This window comes from Platalea leucorodia (assembly GCF_965183815.1).
Source record: "Platalea leucorodia genome assembly, chromosome: 32".
NCBI lineage: Eukaryota > Metazoa > Chordata > Aves > Pelecaniformes > Threskiornithidae > Platalea > Platalea leucorodia.
In genome coordinates, this window is record NC_138854.1 from 450,840 (window position 1) to 474,071 (window position 23,232).

Sequence of the window (23,232 nt, forward strand, 5' to 3'; positions counted from 1 at the left end):
TGTACCGAGTGGTGCAGGCAGCTAGTATTGGACTTTGGGAGGCTGTCGCAAGAGAGAGCGCCATCGTTTGTGGGGCTGTGAATGGGGTTGCGTGGCTCCTTGAAGAGCAGCAAGAGCTTTTGGTCCTGGCCCCTTTGGTGTGGGAGGAATCCCTGGACGTTCGCAATTGCTGAGCCGGGCTCCGGCCGTACCGAGCGGCACAGGCAGCTAGTATTGGACTTGGGGAGGCTGTCGCAAGAGAGAGCGCCATCGTTTGTGGGGCTGTGAATGGGGTTGCCTGGCTCCTCGAAGAGCAGCAAGAGCTTTTGGTCCTGGCCCCTTTGGTGTGGGAGGAATCCCTGGACGTTTGCAATTGCTGAGCCGGGCTCGGGCTGTACCGAGGGGTGCAGGCAGCTAGTATTGGACTTTGGGAGGCTGTCGCAAGAGAGAGCGCCAGCGTTTGTGGGGCTGTGAATGGGTTGCGTGGCTCCTTGAAGAGCAGCAAGAGCTTTTGGTCCTGGCCCCTTTGGTGTGGGAGGAATCCCCAGACGTTTGCAATTGCTGAGCCGGGCTCCGGCTGTACTCAGCGGCGCAGGCAGCTAGTATTGGACTTTGGGAGGCTGTCGCAAGAGAGAGCGCCAGCGTTTGTGGGGCTGTGAATGGGGTTGCCTGGCTCCTTGAAGAGCAGCAAGAGCTTTTGGTCCTGGCCCCTTTGGTGTGGGAGGAATCCCTGGACGTTCGCAATTGCTGAGCCGGGCTCCGGCCGTACCGAGGGGCGCAGGCAGCTAGTATTGGACTTTGGGAGGCTGTCGCAAGAGAGAGCGCCATCGTTTGTGGGGCTGTGAATGGGGTTGCCTGGCTCCTTGAAGAGCAGCAAGAGCTTTTGGTCCTGGCCCCTTTGGTGTGGGAGGAATCCCTGGACGTTTGCAATTGCTGAGCCGGGCTCCGGCTGTACTGAGGGGCGCAGGCAGCTAGTATTGGACTTTGGGAGGCTCTCGCAAGAGAGAGCGCCATCGTTTGTGGGGCTGTGAATGGGGTTGCGTGGCTCCTTGAAGAGCAGCAAGAGCTTTTGGTCCTGGCCCCTTTGGTGTGGGAGGAATCCCTGGACGTTCGCAATTGCTGAGCCGGGCTCCGGCTGTACCGAGGGGTGCAGGCAGCTAGTATTGGACTTTGGGAGGCTGTCGCAAGAGAGAGCGCCATCGTTTGTGGGGCTGTGAATGGGGTTGCCTGGCTCCTTGAAGAGCAGAAAGAGCTTTTGGTCCTGGCCCCTTTGGTGTGGGAGGAATCCCTGGACGTTTGCAACTGCTGAGCTGGGCTCCGGCCGTACCGAGGGGCGCAGGCAGCTGGTATTGGACTTTGGGAGGCTGTCGCAAGAGAGAGCGCCAGCGTTTGTGGGGCTGTGAATGGGGTTGCGTGGCTCCTTGAAGAGCAGCAAGAGCTTTTGGTCCTGGCCCCTTTGGTGTGGGAGGAATCCCTGGACGTTTGCAATTGCTGAGCCGGGCTCCGGCTGTACCGAGCGGCGCAGGCAGCTAGTATTGGATTTTGGGAGGCTCTCGCAAGAGAGAGCGCCATCGTTTGTGGGGCTGTGAATGGGGTTGCCTGGCTCCTTGAAGAGCAGCAAGAGCTTTTGGTCCTGGCCCCTTTGGTGTGGCAGGAATCCCTGGACGTTCGCAATTGCTGAGCCGGGCTCGGGCTGTACTGAGGGGTGCAGGCAGCTAGTATTGGACTTTGGGAGGCTGTCGCAAGAGAGAGCGCCAGCGTTTGTGGGGCTGTGAATGGGGTTGCCTGGCTCCTTGAAGAGCAGCAAGAGCTTTTGGTCCTGCCCCCTTTGGTGTGGCAGGAATCCCTGGACGTTTGCAATTGCTGAGCCGGGCTCCGGCTGTACTCGGTGGTGGAGGCAGCTAGTATTGGACTTTGGTAGTCTCTCGCAAGAGAGAGCGCCAGCGTTTGTGGGGCTGTGAATGGGGTTGCCTGGCTCCTTGAAGAGCAGCAAGAGCTTTTGTTCCTGCCCCCTTTGGTGTGGGAGGAATCCCTGGACGTTTGCAATTGCTGAGCCGGGCTCCGGCTGTACCGAGCGGCGCAGGCAGCTAGTATTGGACTTTGGGAGGCTGTCGCAAGAGAGAGCGCCAGCGTTTGTGGGGCTGTGAATGGGGTTGCCTGGCTCCTTGAAGAGCAGCAAGAGCTTTTGGTCCTGCCCCCTTTGGTGTGGGAGGAATCCCTGGACGTTCGCAGTTCCTGAGCCGGGCTCCGGCTGTACTGAGGGGCGCAGGCAGCTAGTATTGGACTTTGGGAGGCTGTCGCAAGAGAGAGCGTCAGCGTTTGTGGGGCTGTGAATGGGGTTGCCTGGCTCCTTGAAGAGCAGCAAGAGCTTTTGGTCCTGGCCCCTTCGGTGTGGGAGGAATCCCTGGACGTTTGCAATTGCTGAGCCGGGCTCCGGCTGTACCGAGCGGCGCAGGCAGCTAGTATTGGACTTTGGGAGGCTGTCGCAAGAGAGAGCGCCATCGTTTGTGGGGCTGTGAATGGGGTTGCCTGGCTCCTTGAAGAGCAGCAAGAGCTTTTGGTCCTGGCCCCTTTGGTGTGGGAGGAATCCCTGGACGTTCGCAGTTCCTGAGCCGGGCTCCGGCTGTACTGAGGGGCGCAGGCAGCTAGTATTGGACTTTGGGAGGCTCTCGCAAGAGAGAGCGCCAGCGTTTGTGGGGCTGTGAATGGGGTTGCCTGGCTCCTTGAAGAGCAGCAAGAGCTTTTGGTCCTGGCCCCTTTGGTGTGGGAGGAATCCCTGGACGTTCGCAATTGCTGAGCCGGGCTCCGGCTGTACCGAGGGGTGCAGGCAGCTAGTATTGGACTTTGGGAGGCTGTCGCAAGAGAGAGCGCCATCGTTTGTGGGGCTGTGAATGGGGTTGCCTGGCTCCTTGAAGAGCAGAAAGAGCTTTTGGTCCTGGCCCCTTTGGTGTGGGAGGAATCCCTGGACGTTTGCAACTGCTGAGCTGGGCTCCGGCCGTACCGAGGGGTGCAGGCAGCTAGTATTGGACTTTGGGAGGCTGTCGCAAGAGAGAGCGCCAGCGTTTGTGGGGCTGTGAATGGGGTTGCGTGGCTCCTTGAAGAGCAGCAAGAGCTTTTGGTCCTGGCCCCTTTGGTGTGGGAGGAATCCCTGGACGTTTGCAATTGCTGAGCCGGGCTCCGGCTGTACCGAGCGGCGCAGGCAGCTAGTATTGGATTTTGGGAGGCTCTCGCAAGAGAGAGCGCCATCGTTTGTGGGGCTGTGAATGGGGTTGCCTGGCTCCTTGAAGAGCAGCAAGAGCTTTTGGTCCTGGCCCCTTTGGTGTGGCAGGAATCCCTGGACGTTCGCAATTGCTGAGCCGGGCTCGGGCTGTACTGAGGGGTGCAGGCAGCTAGTATTGGACTTTGGGAGGCTGTCGCAAGAGAGAGCGCCAGCGTTTGTGGGGCTGTGAATGGGGTTGCCTGGCTCCTTGAAGAGCAGCAAGAGCTTTTGGTCCTGCCCCCTTTGGTGTGGCAGGAATCCCTGGACGTTTGCAATTGCTGAGCCGGGCTCCGGCTGTACTCGGTGGTGGAGGCAGCTAGTATTGGACTTTGGTAGTCTCTCGCAAGAGAGAGCGCCAGCGTTTGTGGGGCTGTGAATGGGGTTGCCTGGCTCCTTGAAGAGCAGCAAGAGCTTTTGTTCCTGCCCCCTTTGGTGTGGGAGGAATCCCTGGACGTTTGCAATTGCTGAGCCGGGCTCCGGCTGTACCGAGCGGCGCAGGCAGCTAGTATTGGACTTTGGGAGGCTGTCGCAAGAGAGAGCGCCAGCGTTTGTGGGGCTGTGAATGGGGTTGCCTGGCTCCTTGAAGAGCAGCAAGAGCTTTTGGTCCTGCCCCCTTTGGTGTGGGAGGAATCCCTGGACGTTCGCAGTTCCTGAGCCGGGCTCCGGCTGTACTGAGGGGCGCAGGCAGCTAGTATTGGACTTTGGGAGGCTGTCGCAAGAGAGAGCGTCAGCGTTTGTGGGGCTGTGAATGGGGTTGCCTGGCTCCTTGAAGAGCAGCAAGAGCTTTTGGTCCTGGCCCCTTCGGTGTGGGAGGAATCCCTGTACGTTTGCAATTGCTGAGCCGGGCTCCGGCTGTACCGAGCGGCGCAGGCAGCTAGTATTGGACTTTGGGAGGCTGTCGCAAGAGAGAGCGCCATCGTTTGTGGGGCTGTGAATGGGGTTGCCTGGCTCCTTGAAGAGCAGCAAGAGCTTTTGGTCCTGGCCCCTTTGGTGTGGGAGGAATCCCTGGACGTTCGCAGTTCCTGAGCCGGGCTCCGGCTGTACTGAGGGGCGCAGGCAGCTAGTATTGGACTTTGGGAGGCTCTCGCAAGAGAGAGCGCCAGCGTTTGTGGGGCTGTGAATGGGGTTGCCTGGCTCCTTGAAGAGCAGCAAGAGCTTTTGGTCCTGGCCCCTTTGGTGTGGGAGGAATCCCTGGACTTTCGCAATTGCCGAGCCGGGCTCCGGCTGTACTGAGGGGCGCAGGCAGCTAGTATTGGACTTTGGGAGGCTGTCGCAAGAGAGAGCGCCAGCGTTTGTGGGGCTGTGAATGGGGTTGCGTGGCTCCTTGAAGAGCAGCAAGAGCTTTTGGTCCTGGCCCCTTTGGTGTGGGAGGAATCCCTGGACGTTCGCAGTTCCTGAGCCGGGCTCGGGCTGTACCGAGGGGCGCAGGCAGCTAGTATTGGACTTGGGGAGGCTGTCGCAAGAGAGAGCGCCAGCGTTTGTGGGGCTGTGAATGGGGTTGCCTGGCTCCTTGAAGAGCAGCAAGAGCTTTTGGTCCTGGCCCCTTTGGTGTGGGAGGAATCCCTGGACGTTGGCAATTGCTGAGCCGGGCTCGGGCTGTACCGAGGGGTGCAGGCAGCTAGTATTGGACTTTGGGAGGCTGTCGCAAGAGAGAGCGCCAGCGTTTGTGGGGCTGTGAATGGGTTGCCTGGCTCCTTGAAGAGCAGCAAGAGCTTTTGGTCCTGGCCCCTTTGGTGTGGGAGGAATCCCCAGACGTTTGCAATTGCTGAGCCGGGCTCCGGCTGTACTCAGCGGCGCAGGCAGCTAGTATTGGACTTTGGGAGGCTGTCGCAAGAGAGAGCGCCAGCGTTTGTGGGGCTGTGAATGGGGTTGCCTGGCTCCTTGAAGAGCAGCAAGAGCTTTTGGTCCTGGCCCCTTTGGTGTGGGAGGAATCCCTGGACGTTCGCAATTGCTGAGCCGGGCTCCGGCCGTACCGAGGGGCGCAGGCAGCTAGTATTGGACTTTGGGAGGCTGTCGCAAGAGAGAGCGCCAGCGTTTGTGGGGCTGTGAATGGGGTTGCGTGGCTCCTTGAAGAGCAGCAAGAGCTTTTGGTCCTGTCCCCTTTGGTGTGGGAGGAATCCCTGGACGTTTGCAATTGCTGAGCCGGGCTCCGGCTGTACCGAGGGGCGCAGGCAGCTAGTATTGGACTTTGGGAGGCTGTCGCAAGAGAGAGCGCCAGCGTTTGTGGGGCTGTGAATGGGGTTGCCTGGCTCCTTGAAGAGCAGCAAGAGCTTTTGGTCCTGGCCCCTTTGGTGTGGGAGGAATCCCTGGACTTTCGCAATTGCCGAGCCGGGCTCCGGCTGTACTGAGGGGCGCAGGCAGCTAGTATTGGACTTTGGGAGGCTCTCGCAAGAGAGAGCGCCATCGTTTGTGGGGCTGTGAATGGGGTTGCCTGGCTCCTTGAAGAGCAGCAAGAGCTTTTGGTCCTGGCCCCTTTGGTGTGGGAGGAATCCCTGGACGTTCGCAATTGCTGAGCCGGGCTCCGGCTGTACCGAGGGGTGCAGGCAGCTAGTATTGGACTTTGGGAGGCTGTCGCAAGAGAGAGCGCCAGTGTTTGTGGGGCTGTGAATGGGGTTGCCTGGCTCCTTGAAGAGCAGCAAGAGCTTTTGGTCCTGGCCCCTTTGGTGTGGGAGGAATCCCTGGACGTTTGCAACTGCTGAGCCGGGCTCCGGCCGTACCGAGGGGTGCAGGCAGCTAGTATTGGACTTTGAGAGGCTCTCGCAAGAGAGAGCGCCAGCGTTTGTGGGGCTGTGAATGGGGTTGCCTGGCTCCTTGAAGAGCAGCAAGAGCTTTTGGTCCTGCCCCCTTTGGTGTGGGAGGAATCCCTGGACGTTCGCAGTTCCTGAGCCGGGCTCCGGCTGTACTGAGGGGCGCAGGCAGCTAGTATTGGACTTTGGGAGGCTGTCGCAAGAGAGAGCGTCAGCGTTTGTGGGGCTGTGAATGGGGTTGCCTGGCTCCTTGAAGAGCAGCAAGAGCTTTTGGTCCTGGCCCCTTCGGTGTGGGAGGAATCCCTGGACGTTTGCAATTGCTGAGCCGGGCTCCGGCTGTACCGAGGGGCGCAGGCAGCTAGTATTGGACTTTGGGAGGCTGTCGCAAGAGAGAGCGCCAGCGTTTGTGGGGCTGTGAATGGGGTTGCCTGGCTCCTCGAAGAGCAGCAAGAGCTTTTGGTCCTGGCGCCTTTGGTGTGGGAGGAATCCCTGGACGTTCGCAGTTCCTGAGCCGGGCTCCGGCTGTGCTGAGGGGCGCAGGCAGCTAGTATTGGACTTTGGGAGGCTGTCGCAAGAGAGAGCGCCAGCGTTTGTGGGGCTGTGAATGGGGTTGCCTGGCTCCTTGAAGAGCAGCAAGAGCTTTTGGTCCTGGCCCCTTTGGTGTGGGAGGAATCCCTGGACTTTCGCAATTGCCGAGCCGGGCTCCGGCTGTACTGAGGGGCGCAGGCAGGTAGTATTGGACTTTGGGAGGCTGTCGCAAGAGAGAGCGCCAGCGTTTGTGGGGCTGTGAATGGGGTTGCCTGGCTCCTTGAAGAGCAGCAAGAGCTTTTGGTCCTGGCCCCTTTGGTGTGGGAGGAATCCCTGGACGTTCGCAGTTCCTGAGCCGGGCTCCGGCTGTACTGAGGGGCGCAGGCAGCTAGTATTGGACTTTGGGAGTCTCTCGCAAGAGAGAGCGCCAGCGTTTGTGGGGCTGTGAATGGGGTTGCCTGGCTCCTTGAAGAGCAGCAAGAGCTTTTGGTCCTGGCCCCTTTGGTGTGGGAGGAATCCCTGGACTTTCGCAATTGCTGAGCCGGGCTCGGGCTGTACTGAGGGGTGCAGGCAGCTAGTATTGGACTTTGGGAGGCTGTCGCAAGAGAGAGCGCCAGCATTTGTGGGGCTGTGAATGGGGTTGCCTGGCTCCTTGAAGAGCAGCAAGAGCTTTTGGTCCTGGCCCCTTTGGTGTGGGAGGAATCCCTGGACGTTTGCAATTGCTGAGCCGGGCTCTGGCTGTAGTCAGTGGCACAGGCACCTAGTATTGGACTTTGGGAGGCTGTCGCAAGAGAGAGCGCCATCGTTTGTGGGGCTGTGAATGGGGTTGCCTGGCTCCTTGAAGAGCAGCAAGAGCTTTTGGTCCTGGCCCCTTTGGTGTGGGAGGAATCCCTGGACGTTTGCAATTGCTGAGCCGGGCTCGGGCTGTACCGAGGGGTGCAGGCAGCTAGTATTGGACTTTGGGAGGCTGTCGCAAGAGAGAGCGCCAGCGTTTGTGGGGCTGTGAATGGGTTGCCTGGCTCCTTGAAGAGCAGCAAGAGCTTTTGGTCCTGGCCCCTTTGGTGTGGGAGGAATCCCTGGACGTTCGCAATTGCTGAGCCGGGCTCGGGCTGTACCGAGGGGCGCAGGCAGCTAGTATTGGACTTTGGGAGGCTGTCGCAAGAGAGAGCGCCATCGTTTGTGGGGCTGTGAATGGGGTTGCCTGGCTCCTTGAAGAGCAGCAAGAGCTTTTGGTCCTGGCCCCTTTGGTGTGGGAGGAATCCCTGGACTTTCGCAATTGCTGAGCCGGGCTCCGGCCGTACCGAGCGGCACAGGCAGCTAGTATTGGACTTTGGGAGGCTGTCGCAAGAGAGAGCGCCAGCGTTTGTGGGGCTGTGAATGGGGTTGCCTGGCTCCTTGAAGAGCAGCAAGAGCTTTTGGTCCTGGCCCCTTTGGTGTGGGAGGAATCCCTGGACGTTTGCAATTGCTGAGCCGGGCTCCGGCTGTACCGAGGGGCGCAGGCAGCTAGTATTGGACTTTGGGAGGCTGTCGCAAGAGAGAGCGCCAGCGTTTGTGGGGCTGTGAATGGGGTTGCCTGGCTCCTTGAAGAGCAGCAAGAGCTTTTGGTCCTGGCCCCTTTGGTGTGGGAGGAATCCCTGGACGTTTGCAATTGCTGAGCCGGGCTCCGGCTGTACTGAGGGGCGCAGGCAGCTAGTATTGGACTTTGGGAGGCTGTCGCAAGAGAGAGCGCCATCGTTTGTGGGGCTGTGAATGGGGTTGCCTGGCTCCTTGAAGAGCAGCAAGAGCTTTTGGTCCTGACCCCTTTGGTGTGGGAGGAATCCCTGGACGTTCGCAATTGCTGAGCCGGGCTCCGGCTGTACCGAGGGGTGCAGGCAGCTAGTATTGGACTTTGGGAGGCTGTCGCAAGAGAGAGCGCCATCGTTTGTGGGGCTGTGAATGGGGTTGCCTGGCTCCTTGAAGAGCAGCAAGAGCTTTTGGTCCTGGCACCTTTGGTGTGGGAGGAATCCCTGGACGTTTGCAACTGCTGAGCCGGGCTCCGGCCGTACTGAGGGGCGCAGGCAGCTAGTATTGGACTTTGGGAGGCTCTCGCAAGAGAGAGCGCCATCGTTTGTGGGGCTGTGAATGGGGTTGCGTGGCTCCTTGAAGAGCAGCAAGAGCTTTTGGTCCTGGCCCCTTTGGTGTGGCAGGAATCCCCGGACGTTCGCAATTGCTGAGCCGGGCTCGGGCTGTACTGAGGGGTGCAGGCAGCTAGTATTGGACTTTGGGAGGCTCTCGCAAGAGAGAGCGCCAGCGTTTGTGAGGCTGTGAATGGGGTTGCCTGGCTCCTTGAAGAGCAGCAAGAGCTTTTGGTCCTGCCCCCTTTGGTGTGGCAGGAATCCCCGGACGTTCGCAATTGCTGAGCCGGGCTCCGGCTGTACTCGGTGGTGGAGGCAGCTAGTATTGGACTTTGGGAGGCTGTCGCAAGAGAGAGCGCCAGCGTTTGTGGGGCTGTGAATGGGGTTGCCTGGCTCCTTGAAGAGCAGCAAGAGCTTTTGGTCCTGCCCCCTTTGGTGTGGGAGGAATCCCTGGACGTTCGCAATTGCTGAGCCGGGCTCGGGCTGTACTGAGGGGCGCAGGCAGCTAGTATTGGACTTTGAGAGGCTCTCGCAAGAGAGAGCGCCATCGTTTGTGGGGCTGTGAATGGGGTTGCCTGGCTCCTTGAAGAGCAGCAAGAGCTTTTGGTCCTGGCCCCTTTGGTGTGGCAGGAATCCCTGGACTTTCGCAATTGCTGAGCCGGGCTCTGGGTGTACCGAGCGGCGCAGGCAGCTAGTATTGGACTTTGGGAGGCTGTCGCAAGAGAGAGCGCCAGCGTTTGTGGGGCTGTGAATGGGGTTGCCTGGCTCCTTGAAGAGCCGCAAGAGCTTTTGGTCCTGCCCCCTTTGGTGTGGGAGGAATCCCTGGACGTTCGCAGTTCCTGAGCCGGGCTCCGGCTGTACCGAGGGGCGCAGGCAGCTAGTATTGGACTTTGGGAGGCTGTCGCAAGAGAGAGCGCCATCGTTTGTGGGGCTGTGAATGGGGTTGCCTGGCTCCTTGAAGAGCAGCAAGAGCTTTTGGTCCTGGCCCCTTTGGTGTGGGAGGAATCCCTGGACGTTTGCAATTGCTGAGCCGGGCTCCGGCTGTACCGAGCGGCGCAGGCAGCTAGTATTGGACTTTGGGAGGCTGTCGCAAGAGAGAGCGCCAGCGTTTGTGGGGCTGTGAATGGGGTTGCCTGGCTCCTTGAAGAGCAGCAAGAGCTTTTGGTCCTGGCGCCTTTGGTGTGGGAGGAATCCCTGGACGTTCGCAGTTCCTGAGCCGGGCTCCGGCTGTACTGAGGGGCGCAGGCAGCTAGTATTGGACTTTGGGAGGCTGTCGCAAGAGAGAGCGCCAGCGTTTGTGGGGCTGTGAATGGGGTTGCCTGGCTCCTTGAAGAGCAGCAAGAGCTTTTGGTCCTGGCCCCTTTGGTGTGGAAGGAATCCCTGGACTTTCGCAATTGCCGAGCCGGGCTCCGGCTGTACCGAGGGGTGCAGGCAGCTAGTATTGGACTTTGGGAGTCTCTCGCAAGAGAGAGCGCCAGCGTTTGTGGGGCTGTGAATGGGGTTGCGTGGCTCCTTGAAGAGCAGCAAGAGCTTTTGGTCCTGCCCCCTTTGGTGTGGCAGGAATCCCCGGACGTTCGCAATTGCTGAGCCGGGCTGTGGCTGTACCGAGCGGCGCAGGCAGCTAGTGTTGGACTTTGGGAGTCTCTCGCAAGAGAGAGCGCCAGCGTTTGTGGGGCTGTGAATGGGGTTGCCTGGCTCCTTGAAGAGCAGCAAGAGCTTTTGGTCCTGGACCCTTTGGTGTGGGAGGAATCCCTGGACGTTTGCTATTGCTGAGCCGGGCTCCGGCTGTACTGAGTGGCACAGGCAGCTAGTATTGGACTTTGGGAGGCTGTCGCAAGAGAGAGCGCCAGCGCTTGTGGGGCTGTGAATGGGGTTGCGTGGCTCCTTGAAGAGCAGCAAGAGCTTTTGGTCCTGGCCCCTTTGGTGTGGGAGGAATCCCTGGACGTTCGCAATTGCTGAGCCGGGCTCCGGCTGTACTCGGTGGTGCAGGAAGCTAGTATTGGACTTTGGGAGGCTGTCGCAAGAGAGAGCGCCATCGTTTGTGGGGCTGTGAATGGGGTTGCCTGGCTCCTTGAAGAGCAGCAAGAGCTTTTGGTCCTGGCCCCTTTGTTGTGGGAGGAATCCCTGGACGTTCAAAATTGCTGAACCGGGCTCCGGTTGTACTCAGCGGCGCAGGCAGCTAGTATTGGACTTTGGGAGGCTGTCGCAAGAGAGAGCGCCAGCGTTTGTGGGGCTGTGAATGGGGTTGCGTGGCTCCTTGAAGAGCAGCAAGAGCTTTTGGTCCTGGCCCCTTTGGTGTGGGAGGAATCCCTGGACGTTCGCAATTGCTGAGCCGGGCTCGGGCTGTACTGAGGGGCGCAGGCAGCTAGTATTGGACTTTGGGAGGCTGTCGCAAGAGAGAGCGCCATCGTTTGTGGGGCTGTGAATGGGGTTGCCTGGCTCCTTGAAGAGCAGAAAGAGCTTTTGGTCCTGGCCCCTTTGGTGTGGGAGGAATCCCTGGACGTTTGTAATTGCTGAGCCGGGCTCCGGCTGTACCGAGCGGCGCAGGCAGCTAGTATTGGACTTTGGGAGGCTGTCGCAAGAGAGAGCGCCATCGTTTGTGGGGCTGTGAATGGGGTTGTGTGGCTCCTTGAAGAGCAGCAAGAGCTTTTGGTCCTGGCCCCTTTGGTGTGGGAGGAATCCCTGGACTTTCGCAATTGCTGAGCCGGGCTCGGGCTGTACTGAGGGGCGCAGGCAGCTAGTATTGGACTTTGGGAGGCTGTCGCAAGAGAGAGCGCCATCGTTTGTGGGGCTGTGAATGGGGTTGCCTGGCTCCTTGAAGAGCAGCAAGAGCTTTTGGTCCTGGCCCCTTTGGTGTGGGAGGAATCCCTGGATGTTCGCAATTGCTGAGCCGGGCTCCGGCTGTACCGAGTGGTGCAGGCAGCTAGTATTGGACTTTGGGAGGCTGTCGCAAGAGAGAGCGCCATCGTTTGTGGGGCTGTGAATGGGGTTGCGTGGCTCCTTGAAGAGCAGCAAGAGCTTTTGGTCCTGGCCCCTTTGGTGTGGGAGGAATCCCTGGACGTTCGCAGTTCCTGAGCCGGGCTCCGGCTGTACTGAGGGGCGCAGGCAGCTAGTATTGGACTTGGGGAGGCTGTCGCAAGAGAGAGCGCCATCGTTTGTGGGGCTGTGAATGGGGTTGCCTGGCTCCTCGAAGAGCAGCAAGAGCTTTTGGTCCTGGCCCCTTTGGTGTGGGAGGAATCCCTGGACGTTTGCAATTGCTGAGCCGGGCTCGGGCTGTACCGAGGGGTGCAGGCAGCTAGTATTGGACTTTGGGAGGCTGTCGCAAGAGAGAGCGCCAGCGTTTGTGGGGCTGTGAATGGGTTGCGTGGCTCCTTGAAGAGCAGCAAGAGCTTTTGGTCCTGGCCCCTTTGGTGTGGGAGGAATCCCCAGACGTTTGCAATTGCTGAGCCGGGCTCCGGCTGTACTCAGCGGCGCAGGCAGCTAGTATTGGACTTTGGGAGGCTGTCGCAAGAGAGAGCGCCAGCGTTTGTGGGGCTGTGAATGGGGTTGCCTGGCTCCTTGAAGAGCAGCAAGAGCTTTTGGTCCTGGCCCCTTTGGTGTGGGAGGAATCCCTGGACGTTCGCAATTGCTGAGCCGGGCTCCGGCCGTACCGAGGGGCGCAGGCAGCTAGTATTGGACTTTGGGAGGCTGTCGCAAGAGAGAGCGCCATCGTTTGTGGGGCTGTGAATGGGGTTGCCTGGCTCCTTGAAGAGCAGCAAGAGCTTTTGGTCCTGGCCCCTTTGGTGTGGGAGGAATCCCTGGACGTTTGCAATTGCTGAGCCGGGCTCCGGCTGTACTGAGGGGCGCAGGCAGCTAGTATTGGACTTTGGGAGGCTCTCGCAAGAGAGAGCGCCATCGTTTGTGGGGCTGTGAATGGGGTTGCGTGGCTCCTTGAAGAGCAGCAAGAGCTTTTGGTCCTGGCCCCTTTGGTGTGGGAGGAATCCCTGGACGTTCGCAATTGCTGAGCCGGGCTCCGGCTGTACCGAGGGGTGCAGGCAGCTAGTATTGGACTTTGGGAGGCTGTCGCAAGAGAGAGCGCCATCGTTTGTGGGGCTGTGAATGGGGTTGCCTGGCTCCTTGAAGAGCAGAAAGAGCTTTTGGTCCTGGCCCCTTTGGTGTGGGAGGAATCCCTGGACGTTTGCAACTGCTGAGCTGGGCTCCGGCCGTACCGAGGGGTGCAGGCAGCTAGTATTGGACTTTGGGAGGCTGTCGCAAGAGAGAGCGCCAGCGTTTGTGGGGCTGTGAATGGGGTTGCGTGGCTCCTTGAAGAGCAGCAAGAGCTTTTGGTCCTGGCCCCTTTGGTGTGGGAGGAATCCCTGGACGTTTGCAATTGCTGAGCCGGGCTCCGGCTGTACCGAGCGGCGCAGGCAGCTAGTATTGGATTTTGGGAGGCTCTCGCAAGAGAGAGCGCCATCGTTTGTGGGGCTGTGAATGGGGTTGCCTGGCTCCTTGAAGAGCAGCAAGAGCTTTTGGTCCTGGCCCCTTTGGTGTGGCAGGAATCCCTGGACGTTCGCAATTGCTGAGCCGGGCTCGGGCTGTACTGAGGGGTGCAGGCAGCTAGTATTGGACTTTGGGAGGCTGTCGCAAGAGAGAGCGCCAGCGTTTGTGGGGCTGTGAATGGGGTTGCCTGGCTCCTTGAAGAGCAGCAAGAGCTTTTGGTCCTGCCCCCTTTGGTGTGGCAGGAATCCCTGGACGTTTGCAATTGCTGAGCCGGGCTCCGGCTGTACTCGGTGGTGGAGGCAGCTAGTATTGGACTTTGGTAGTCTCTCGCAAGAGAGAGCGCCAGCGTTTGTGGGGCTGTGAATGGGGTTGCCTGGCTCCTTGAAGAGCAGCAAGAGCTTTTGTTCCTGCCCCCTTTGGTGTGGGAGGAATCCCTGGACGTTTGCAATTGCTGAGCCGGGCTCCGGCTGTACCGAGCGGCGCAGGCAGCTAGTATTGGACTTTGGGAGGCTGTCGCAAGAGAGAGCGCCAGCGTTTGTGGGGCTGTGAATGGGGTTGCCTGGCTCCTTGAAGAGCAGCAAGAGCTTTTGGTCCTGCCCCCTTTGGTGTGGGAGGAATCCCTGGACGTTCGCAGTTCCTGAGCCGGGCTCCGGCTGTACTGAGGGGCGCAGGCAGCTAGTATTGGACTTTGGGAGGCTGTCGCAAGAGAGAGCGTCAGCGTTTGTGGGGCTGTGAATGGGGTTGCCTGGCTCCTTGAAGAGCAGCAAGAGCTTTTGGTCCTGGCCCCTTCGGTGTGGGAGGAATCCCTGGACGTTTGCAATTGCTGAGCCGGGCTCCGGCTGTACCGAGCGGCGCAGGCAGCTAGTATTGGACTTTGGGAGGCTGTCGCAAGAGAGAGCGCCATCGTTTGTGGGGCTGTGAATGGGGTTGCCTGGCTCCTTGAAGAGCAGCAAGAGCTTTTGGTCCTGGCCCCTTTGGTGTGGGAGGAATCCCTGGACGTTCGCAGTTCCTGAGCCGGGCTCCGGCTGTACTGAGGGGCGCAGGCAGCTAGTATTGGACTTTGGGAGGCTCTCGCAAGAGAGAGCGCCAGCGTTTGTGGGGCTGTGAATGGGGTTGCCTGGCTCCTTGAAGAGCAGCAAGAGCTTTTGGTCCTGGCCCCTTTGGTGTGGGAGGAATCCCTGGACGTTCGCAATTGCTGAGCCGGGCTCCGGCTGTACCGAGGGGTGCAGGCAGCTAGTATTGGACTTTGGGAGGCTGTCGCAAGAGAGAGCGCCATCGTTTGTGGGGCTGTGAATGGGGTTGCCTGGCTCCTTGAAGAGCAGAAAGAGCTTTTGGTCCTGGCCCCTTTGGTGTGGGAGGAATCCCTGGACGTTTGCAACTGCTGAGCTGGGCTCCGGCCGTACCGAGGGGTGCAGGCAGCTAGTATTGGACTTTGGGAGGCTGTCGCAAGAGAGAGCGCCAGCGTTTGTGGGGCTGTGAATGGGGTTGCGTGGCTCCTTGAAGAGCAGCAAGAGCTTTTGGTCCTGGCCCCTTTGGTGTGGGAGGAATCCCTGGACGTTTGCAATTGCTGAGCCGGGCTCTGGCTGTACCGAGCGGCGCAGGCAGCTAGTATTGGATTTTGGGAGGCTCTCGCAAGAGAGAGCGCCATCGTTTGTGGGGCTGTGAATGGGGTTGCCTGGCTCCTTGAAGAGCAGCAAGAGCTTTTGGTCCTGGCCCCTTTGGTGTGGCAGGAATCCCTGGACGTTCGCAATTGCTGAGCTGGGCTCGGGCTGTACTGAGGGGTGCAGGCAGCTAGTATTGGACTTTGGGAGGCTGTCGCAAGAGAGAGCGCCAGCGTTTGTGGGGCTGTGAATGGGGTTGCCTGGCTCCTTGAAGAGCAGCAAGAGCTTTTGGTCCTGCCCCCTTTGGTGTGGCAGGAATCCCTGGACGTTTGCAATTGCTGAGCCGGGCTCCGGCTGTACTCGGTGGTGGAGGCAGCTAGTATTGGACTTTGGTAGTCTCTCGCAAGAGAGAGCGCCAGCGTTTGTGGGGCTGTGAATGGGGTTGCCTGGCTCCTTGAAGAGCAGCAAGAGCTTTTGTTCCTGCCCCCTTTGGTGTGGGAGGAATCCCTGGACGTTTGCAATTGCTGAGCCGGGCTCCGGCTGTACCGAGCGGCGCAGGCAGCTAGTATTGGACTTTGGGAGGCTGTCGCAAGAGAGAGCGCCAGCGTTTGTGGGGCTGTGAATGGGGTTGCCTGGCTCCTTGAAGAGCAGCAAGAGCTTTTGGTCCTGCCCCCTTTGGTGTGGGAGGAATCCCTGGACGTTCGCAGTTCCTGAGCCGGGCTCCGGCTGTACTGAGGGGCGCAGGCAGCTAGTATTGGACTTTGGGAGGCTGTCGCAAGAGAGAGCGTCAGCGTTTGTGGGGCTGTGAATGGGGTTGCCTGGCTCCTTGAAGAGCAGCAAGAGCTTTTGGTCCTGGCCCCTTCGGTGTGGGAGGAATCCCTGGACGTTTGCAATTGCTGAGCCGGGCTCCGGCTGTACCGAGCGGCGCAGGCAGCTAGTATTGGACTTTGGGAGGCTGTCGCAAGAGAGAGCGCCATCGTTTGTGGGGCTGTGAATGGGGTTGCCTGGCTCCTTGAAGAGCAGCAAGAGCTTTTGGTCCTGGCCCCTTTGGTGTGGGAGGAATCCCTGGACGTTCGCAGTTCCTGAGCCGGGCTCCGGCTGTACTGAGGGGCGCAGGCAGCTAGTATTGGACTTTGGGAGGCTGTCGCAAGAGAGAGCGCCAGCGTTTGTGGGGCTGTGAATGGGGTTGCCTGGCTCCTTGAAGAGCAGCAAGAGCTTTTGGTCCTGGCCCCTTTGGTGTGGGAGGAATCCCTGGACTTTCGCAATTGCCGAGCCGGGCTCCGGCTGTACTGAGGGGCGCAGGCAGCTAGTATTGGACTTTGGGAGGCTGTCGCAAGAGAGAGCGCCAGCGTTTGTGGGGCTGTGAATGGGGTTGCGTGGCTCCTTGAAGAGCAGCAAGAGCTTTTGGTCCTGGCCCCTTTGGTGTGGGAGGAATCCCTGGACGTTCGCAGTTCCTGAGCCGGGCTCCGGCTGTACTGAGGGGCGCAGGCAGCTAGTATTGGACTTTGGGAGTCTCTCGCAAGAGAGAGCGCCAGCGTTTGTGGGGCTGTGAATGGGGTTGCCTGGCTCCTTGAAGAGCAGCAAGAGGTTTTGGTCCTGGCCCCTTTGGTGTGGGAGGAATCCCTGGACTTTCGCAATTGCTGAGCCGGGCTCGGGCTGTACTGAGGGGCGCAGGCAGCTAGTATTGGACTTTGGGAGGCTGTCGCAAGAGAGAGCGCCAGCATTTGTGGGGCTGTGAATGGGGTTGCCTGGCTCCTTGAAGAGCAGCAAGAGCTTTTGGTCCTGGCCCCTTTGGTGTGGGAGGAATCCCTGGACGTTTGCAATTGCTGAGCCGGGCTCTGGCTGTAGTCAGTGGCACAGGCACCTAGTATTGGACTTTGGGAGGCTGTCGCAAGAGAGAGCGCCATCGTTTGTGGGGCTGTGAATGGGGTTGCCTGGCTCCTTGAAGAGCAGCAAGAGCTTTTGGTCCTGCCCCCTTTGGTGTGGGAGGAATCCCTGGACGTTTGCAATTGCTGAGCCGGGCTCGGGCTGTACCGAGGGGTGCAGGCAGCTAGTATTGGACTTTGGGAGGCTGTCGCAAGAGAGAGCGCCATCGTTTGTGGGGCTGTGAATGGGTTGCCTGGCTCCTTGAAGAGCAGCAAGAGCTTTTGGTCCTGGCCCCTTTGGTGTGGGAGGAATCCCTGGACGTTCGCAATTGCTGAGCCGGGCTCGGGCTGTACCGAGGGGCGCAGGCAGCTAGTATTGGACTTTGGGAGGCTGTCGCAAGAGAGAGCGCCAGCGTTTGTGGGGCTGTGAATGGGGTTGCCTGGCTCCTTGAAGAGCAGCAAGAGCTTTTGGTCCTGGCCCCTTTGGTGTGGGAGGAATCCCTGGACGTTCGCAATTGCTGAGCCGGGCTCCGGCCGTACCGAGGGGCGCAGGCAGCTAGTATTGGACTTTGGGAGGCTGTCGCAAGAGAGAGCGCCAGCGTTTGTGGGGCTGTGAATGGGGTTGCCTGGCTCCTTGAAGAGCAGCAAGAGCTTTTGGTCCTGTCCCCTTTGGTGTGGGAGGAATCCCTGGACGTTTGCAATTGCTGAGCCGGGTTCCGGCTGTACCGAGGGGCGCAGGCAGCTAGTATTGGACTTTGGGAGGCTGTCGCAAGAGAGAGCGCCAGCGTTTGTGGGGCTGTGAATGGGGTTGCCTGGCTCCTTGAAGAGCAGCAAGAGCTTTTGGTCCTGGCCCCTTTGGTGTGGGAGGAATCCCTGGACGTTTGCAATTGCTGAGCCGGGCTCCGGCTGTACTGAGGGGCGCAGGCAGCTAGTATTGGACTTTGGGAGGCTCTCGCAAGAGAGAGCGCCATCGTTTGTGGGGCTGTGAATGGGGTTGCCTGGCTCCTTGAAGAGCAGCAAGAGCTTTTGGTCCTGACCCCTTTGGTGTGGGAGGAATCCCTGGACGTTCGCAATTGCTGAGCCGGGCTCCGGCTGTACCGAGGGGTGCAGGCAGCTAGTATTGGACTTTGGGAGGCTGTCGCAAGAGAGAGCGCCATCGTTTGTGGGGCTGTGAATGGGGTTGCCTGGCTCCTTGAAGAGCAGCAAGAGCTTTTGGTCCTGGCACCTTTGGTGTGGGAGGAATCCCTGGACGTTTGCAACTGCTGAGCCGGGCTCCGGCCGTACTGAGGGGCGCAGGCAGCTAGTATTGGACTTTGGGAGGCTGTCGCAAGAGAGAGCGCCATCGTTTGTGGGGCTGTGAATGGGGTTGCCTGGCTCCTTGAAGAGCAGCAAGAGCTTTTGGTCCTGGCCCCTTTGGTGTGGGAGGAATCCCCGGACGTTTGCAATTGCTGAGCCGGGCTCCGGCTGTACCGAGCGGCGCAGGCAGCTAGTATTGGATTTTGGGAGGCTCTCGCAAGAGAGAGCGCCATCGTTTGTGGGGCTGTGAATGGGGTTGCCTGGCTCCTTGAAGAGCAGCAAGAGCTTTTGGTCCTGGCACCTTTGGTGTGGCAGGAATCCCCGGACGTTCGCAATTGCTGAGCCGGGCTCGGGCTGTACTGAGGGGTGCAGGCAGCTAGTATTGGACTTTGGGAGGCTCTCGCAAGAGAGAGCGCCAGCGTTTGTGGGGCTGTGAATGGGGTTGCCTGGCTCCTTGAAGAGCAGCAAGAGCTTTTGGTCCTGCCCCCTTTGGTGTGGCAGGAATCCCCGGACGTTCGCAATTGCTGAGCCGGGCTCCGGCTGTACTCGGTGGTGGAGGCAGCTAGTATTGGACTTTGGTAGTCTCTCGCAAGAGAGAGCGCCATCGTTTGTGGGGCTGTGAATGGGGTTGCCTGGCTCCTTGAAGAGCAGCAAGAGCTTTTGGTCCTGCCCCCTTTGGTGTGGGAGGAATCCCTGGACGTTCGCAATTGCTGAGCCGGGCTCCGGCTGTACTGAGGGGCGCAGGCAGCTAGTATTGGACTTTGGGAGTCTCTCGCAAGAGAGAGCGCCATCGTTTGTGGGGCTGTGAATGGGGTTGCCTGGCTCCTTGAAGAGCAGCAAGAGCTTTTGGTCCTGGCACCTTTGGTGTGGCAGGAATCCCTGGACTTTCGCAATTGCTGAGCCGGGCTCTGGGTGTACCGAGCGGCGCAGGCAGCTAGTATTGGACTTTGGGAGGCTGTCGCAAGAGAGAGCGCCAGCGTTTGTGGGGCTGTGAATGGGGTTGCCTGGCTCCTTGAAGAGCCGCAAGAGCTTTTGGTCCTGCCCCCTTTGGTGTGGCAGGAATCCCTGGACGTTCGCAGTTCCTGAGCCGGGCTCCGGCTGTACCGAGGGGCGCAGGCAGCTAGTATTGGACTTTGGGAGGCTGTCGCAAGAGAGAGCGCCATCGTTTGTGGGGCTGTGAATGGGGTTGCCTGGCTCCTTGAAGAGCAGCAAGAGCTTTTGGTCCTGGCCCCTTTGGTGTGGGAGGAATCCCCGGACGTTTGCAATTGCTGAGCCGGGCTCCGGCTGTACCGAGCGGCGCAGGCAGCTAGTATTGGACTTTGGGAGGCTGTCGCAAGAGAGAGCGCCAGCGTTTGTGGGGCTGTGAATGGGGTTGCCTGGCTCCTCGAAGAGCAGCAAGAGCTTTTGGTCCTGGCCCCTTTGGTGTGGGAGGAATCCCTGGACGTTCGCAGTTCCTGAGCCGGGCTCCGGCTGTACTGAGGGGCGCAGGCAGCTAGTATTGGACTTTGGGAGGCTCTCGCAAGAGAGAGCGCCAGCGTTTGTGGGGCTGTGAATGGGGTTGCCTGGCTCCTTGAAGAGCAGCAAGAGCTTTTGGTCCTGGCCCCTTTGGTGTGGGAGGAATCCCTGGACTTTCGCAATTGCCGAGCCGGGCTCCGGCTGTACTGAGGGGCGCAGGCAGCTAGTATTGGACTTTGGGAGGCTGTCGCAAGAGAGAGCGCCAGCGTTTGTGGGGCTGTGAATGGGGTTGCCTGGCTCCTTGAAGAGCAGCAAGAGCTTTTGTTCCTGCCCCCTTTGGTGTGGCAGGAATCCCCGGACGTTCGCAATTGCTGAGCCGGGCTCTGGCTGTACCGAGCGGCGCAGGCAGCTAGTGTTGGACTTTGGGAGTCTCTTGCAAGAGAGAGCGCCAGCGTTTGTGGGGCTGTGAATGGGGTTGCCTGGCTCCTTGAAGAGCAGCAAGAGCTTTTGGTCCTGGACCCTTTGGTGTGGGAGGAATCCCTGGACGTTTGCAATTGCTGAGCCGGGCTCCGGCTGTACTGAGTGGCACAGGCACCTAGTATTGGACTTTGGGAGGCTCTCGCAAGAGAGAGCGCCAGCGTTTGTGGGGCTGTGAATGGGGTTGCCTGGCTCCTTGAAGAGCAGCAAGAGCTTTTGGTCCTGGCCCCTTTGGTGTGGGAGGAATCCCTGGACGTTCGCAATTGCTGAGCCGGGCTCCGGCTGTACTCGGTGGTGCAGGAAGCTAGTATTGGACTTTGGGAGGCTGTCGCAAGAGAGAGCGCCATCGTTTGTGGGGCTGTGAATGGGGTTGCCTGGCTCCTTGAAGAGCAGCAAGAGCTTTTGGTCCTGGCCCCTTTGTTGTGGGAGGAATCCCTGGACGTTCAAAATTGCTGAACCGGGCTCCGGTTGTACTCAGCGGCGCAGGCAGCTAGTATTGGACTTTGGGAGGCTGTCGCAAGAGAGAGCGCCAGCGTTTGTGGGGCTGTGAATGGGGTTGCGTGGCTCCTTGAAGAGCAGCAAGAGCTTTTGGTCCTGGCCCCTTTGGTGTGGGAGGAATCCCTGGACGTTCGCAATTGCTGAGCCGGGCTCGGGCTGTACTGAGGGGCGCAGGCAGCTAGTATTGGACTTTGGGAGGCTGTCGCAAGAGAGAGCGCCATCGTTTGTGGGGCTGTGAATGGGGTTGCGTGGCTCCTTGAAGAGCAGAAAGAGCTTTTGGTCCTGGCCCCTTTGGTGTGGCAGGAATCCCTGGACGTTTGTAATTGCTGAGCCGGGCTCCGGCTGTACCGAGCGGCGCAGGCAGCTAGTATTGGACTTTGGGAGGCTGTCGCAAGAGAGAGCGCCATCGTTTGTGGGGCTGTGAATGGGGTTGTGTGGCTCCTTGAAGAGCAGCAAGAGCTTTTGGTCCTGGCCCCTTTGGTGTGGGAGGAATCCCTGGACGTTCGCAATTGCCGAGCCGGGCTCCGGCTGTACTGAGGGGCGCAGGCAGCTAGTATTGGACTTTGGGAGGCTGTCGCAAGAGAGAGCGCCAGCGTTTGTGGGGCTGTGAATGGGGTTGCCTGGCTCCTTGAAGAGCAGCAAGAGCTTTTGGTCCTGGCCCCTTTGGTGTGGGAGGAATCCCTGGACGTTCGCAATTGCTGAGCCGGGCTCCGGCTGTACCGAGCGGCACAGGCAGCTAGTATTGGACTTTGGGAGGCTGTCGCAAGAGAGAGCGCCAGCGTTTGTGGGGCTGTGAATGGGGTTGCCTGGCTCCTTGAAGAGCAGCAAGAGCTTTTGGTCCTGGCCCTTTTGGTGTGGGAGGAATCCCTGGACGTTCGCAATTGCTGAGCCGGGCTCCGGCTGTACTCGGTGGTGCAGGCAGCTAGTATTGGACTTTGGGAGGCTCTCGCAAGAGAGAGCGCCATCGTTTGTGGGGCTGTGAATGGGGTTGCCTGGCTCCTTGAAGAGCAGCAAGAGCTTTTGGTCCTGGCCCCTTTGGTGTGGGAGGAATCCCTGGACTTTCGCAATTGCTGAGCCGGGCTCGGGCTGTACTGAGGGGCGCAGGCAGCTAGTATTGGACTTTGGGAGGCTGTCGCAAGAGAGAGCGCCAGCGTTTGTGGGGCTGTGAATGGGGTTGCCTGGCTCCTTGAAGAGCAGCAAGAGCTTTTGGTCCTGGCACCTTTGGTGTGGGAGGAATCCCTGGACGTTCGCAATTGCTGAGCCGGGCTCCGGCTGTACTGAGGGGCGCAGGCAGCTAGTATTGGACTTTGGGAGGCTCTCGCAAGAGAGAGCGCCATCGTTTGTGGGGCTGTGAATGGGGTTGCCTGGCTCCTTGAAGAGCAGCAAGAGCTTTTGGTCCTGGCCCCTTTGGTGTGGGAGGAATCCCTGGATGTTCGCAATTGCTGAGCCGGGCTCCGGCTGTACTCGGTGGTGCAGGCAGCTAGTATTGGACTTTGGGAGGCTCTCGCAAGAGAGAGCGCCATCGTTTGTGGGGCTGTGAATGGGGTTGCGTGGCTCCTTGAAGAGCAGCAAGAGCTTTTGGTCCTGGCCCCTTTGGTGTGGGAGGAATCCCTGGACGTTTGCAATTGCTGAGCCGGGCTCGGGCTGTACTGAGGGGCGCAGGCAGCTAGTATTGGACTTTGGGAGGCTCTCGCAAGAGAGAGCGCCAGCGTTTGTGGGGCTGTGAATGGGGTTGCGTGGCTCCTTGAAGAGCAGCAAGAGCTTTTGGTCCTGGCCCCTTTGGTGTGGGAGGAATCCCTGGACGTTTGCAATTGCTGAGCCGGGCTCGGGCTGTACTGAGGGGCGCAGGCAGCTAGTATTGGACTTTGGGAGTCTCTCGCAAGAGAGAGCGCCAGCGTTTGTGGGGCTGTGAATGGGGTTGCCTGGCTCCTTGAAGAGCAGCAAGAGCTTTTGGTCCTGGCCCCTTTGGTGTGGCAGGAATCCCTGGACGTTTGCAATTGCTGAGCCGGGGTCCGGCCGTACCGAGGGGTGCAGGCAGCTAGTATTGGACTTTGGGAGGCTGTCGCAAGAGAGAGCGCCAGCGTTTGTGGGGCTGTGAATGGGGTTGCCTGGCTCCTTGAAGAGCAGCAAGAGCTTTTGGTCCTGCCCCCTTTGGTGTGGGAGGAATCCCTGGACGTTCGCAATTGCTGAGCTGGGCTCCGGCTGTACTCGGTGGTGCAGGCAGCTAGTATTGGACTTTGGGAGTCTCTCGCAAGAGAGAGCGCCATCGTTTGTGGGGCTGTGAATGGGGTTGCCTGGCTCCTTGAAGAGCAGCAAGAGCTTTTGGTCCTGGCCCCTTTGGTGTGGCAGGAATCCCCGGACGTTCGCAATTGCTGAGCCGGGCTCCGGCTGTACTCGGTGGTGGAGGCAGCTAGTATTGGACTTTGGTAGTCTCTCGCAAGAGAGAGCGCCATCGTTTGTGGGGCTGTGAATGGGGTTGCGTGGCTCCTTGAAGAGCAGCAAGAGCTTTTGGTCCTGGCACCTTTGGTGTGGGAGGAATCCCTGGACGTTTGCAACTGCTGAGCCGGGCTCCGGCTGTACTCGGTGGTGCAGGCAGCTAGTATTGGACTTTGGGAGGCTCTCGCAAGAGAGAGCGCCAGCGTTTGTGGGGCTGTGAATGGGGTTGCCTGGCTCCTTGAAGAGCAGCAAGAGCTTTTGGTCCTGGCCCCTTTGGTGTGGGAGGAATCCCTGGACGTTTGCAATTGCTGAGCCGGGCTCCGGCTGTACCGAGCGGCGCAGGCAGCTAGTATTGGATTTTGGGAGGCTCTCGCAAGAGAGAGCGCCAGCGTTTGTGGGGCTGTGAATGGGGTTGCCTGGCTCCTCGAAGAGCAGCAAGAGCTTTTGGTCCTGGCCCCTTTGGTGTGGGAGGAATCCCTGGACGTTCGCAGTTCCTGA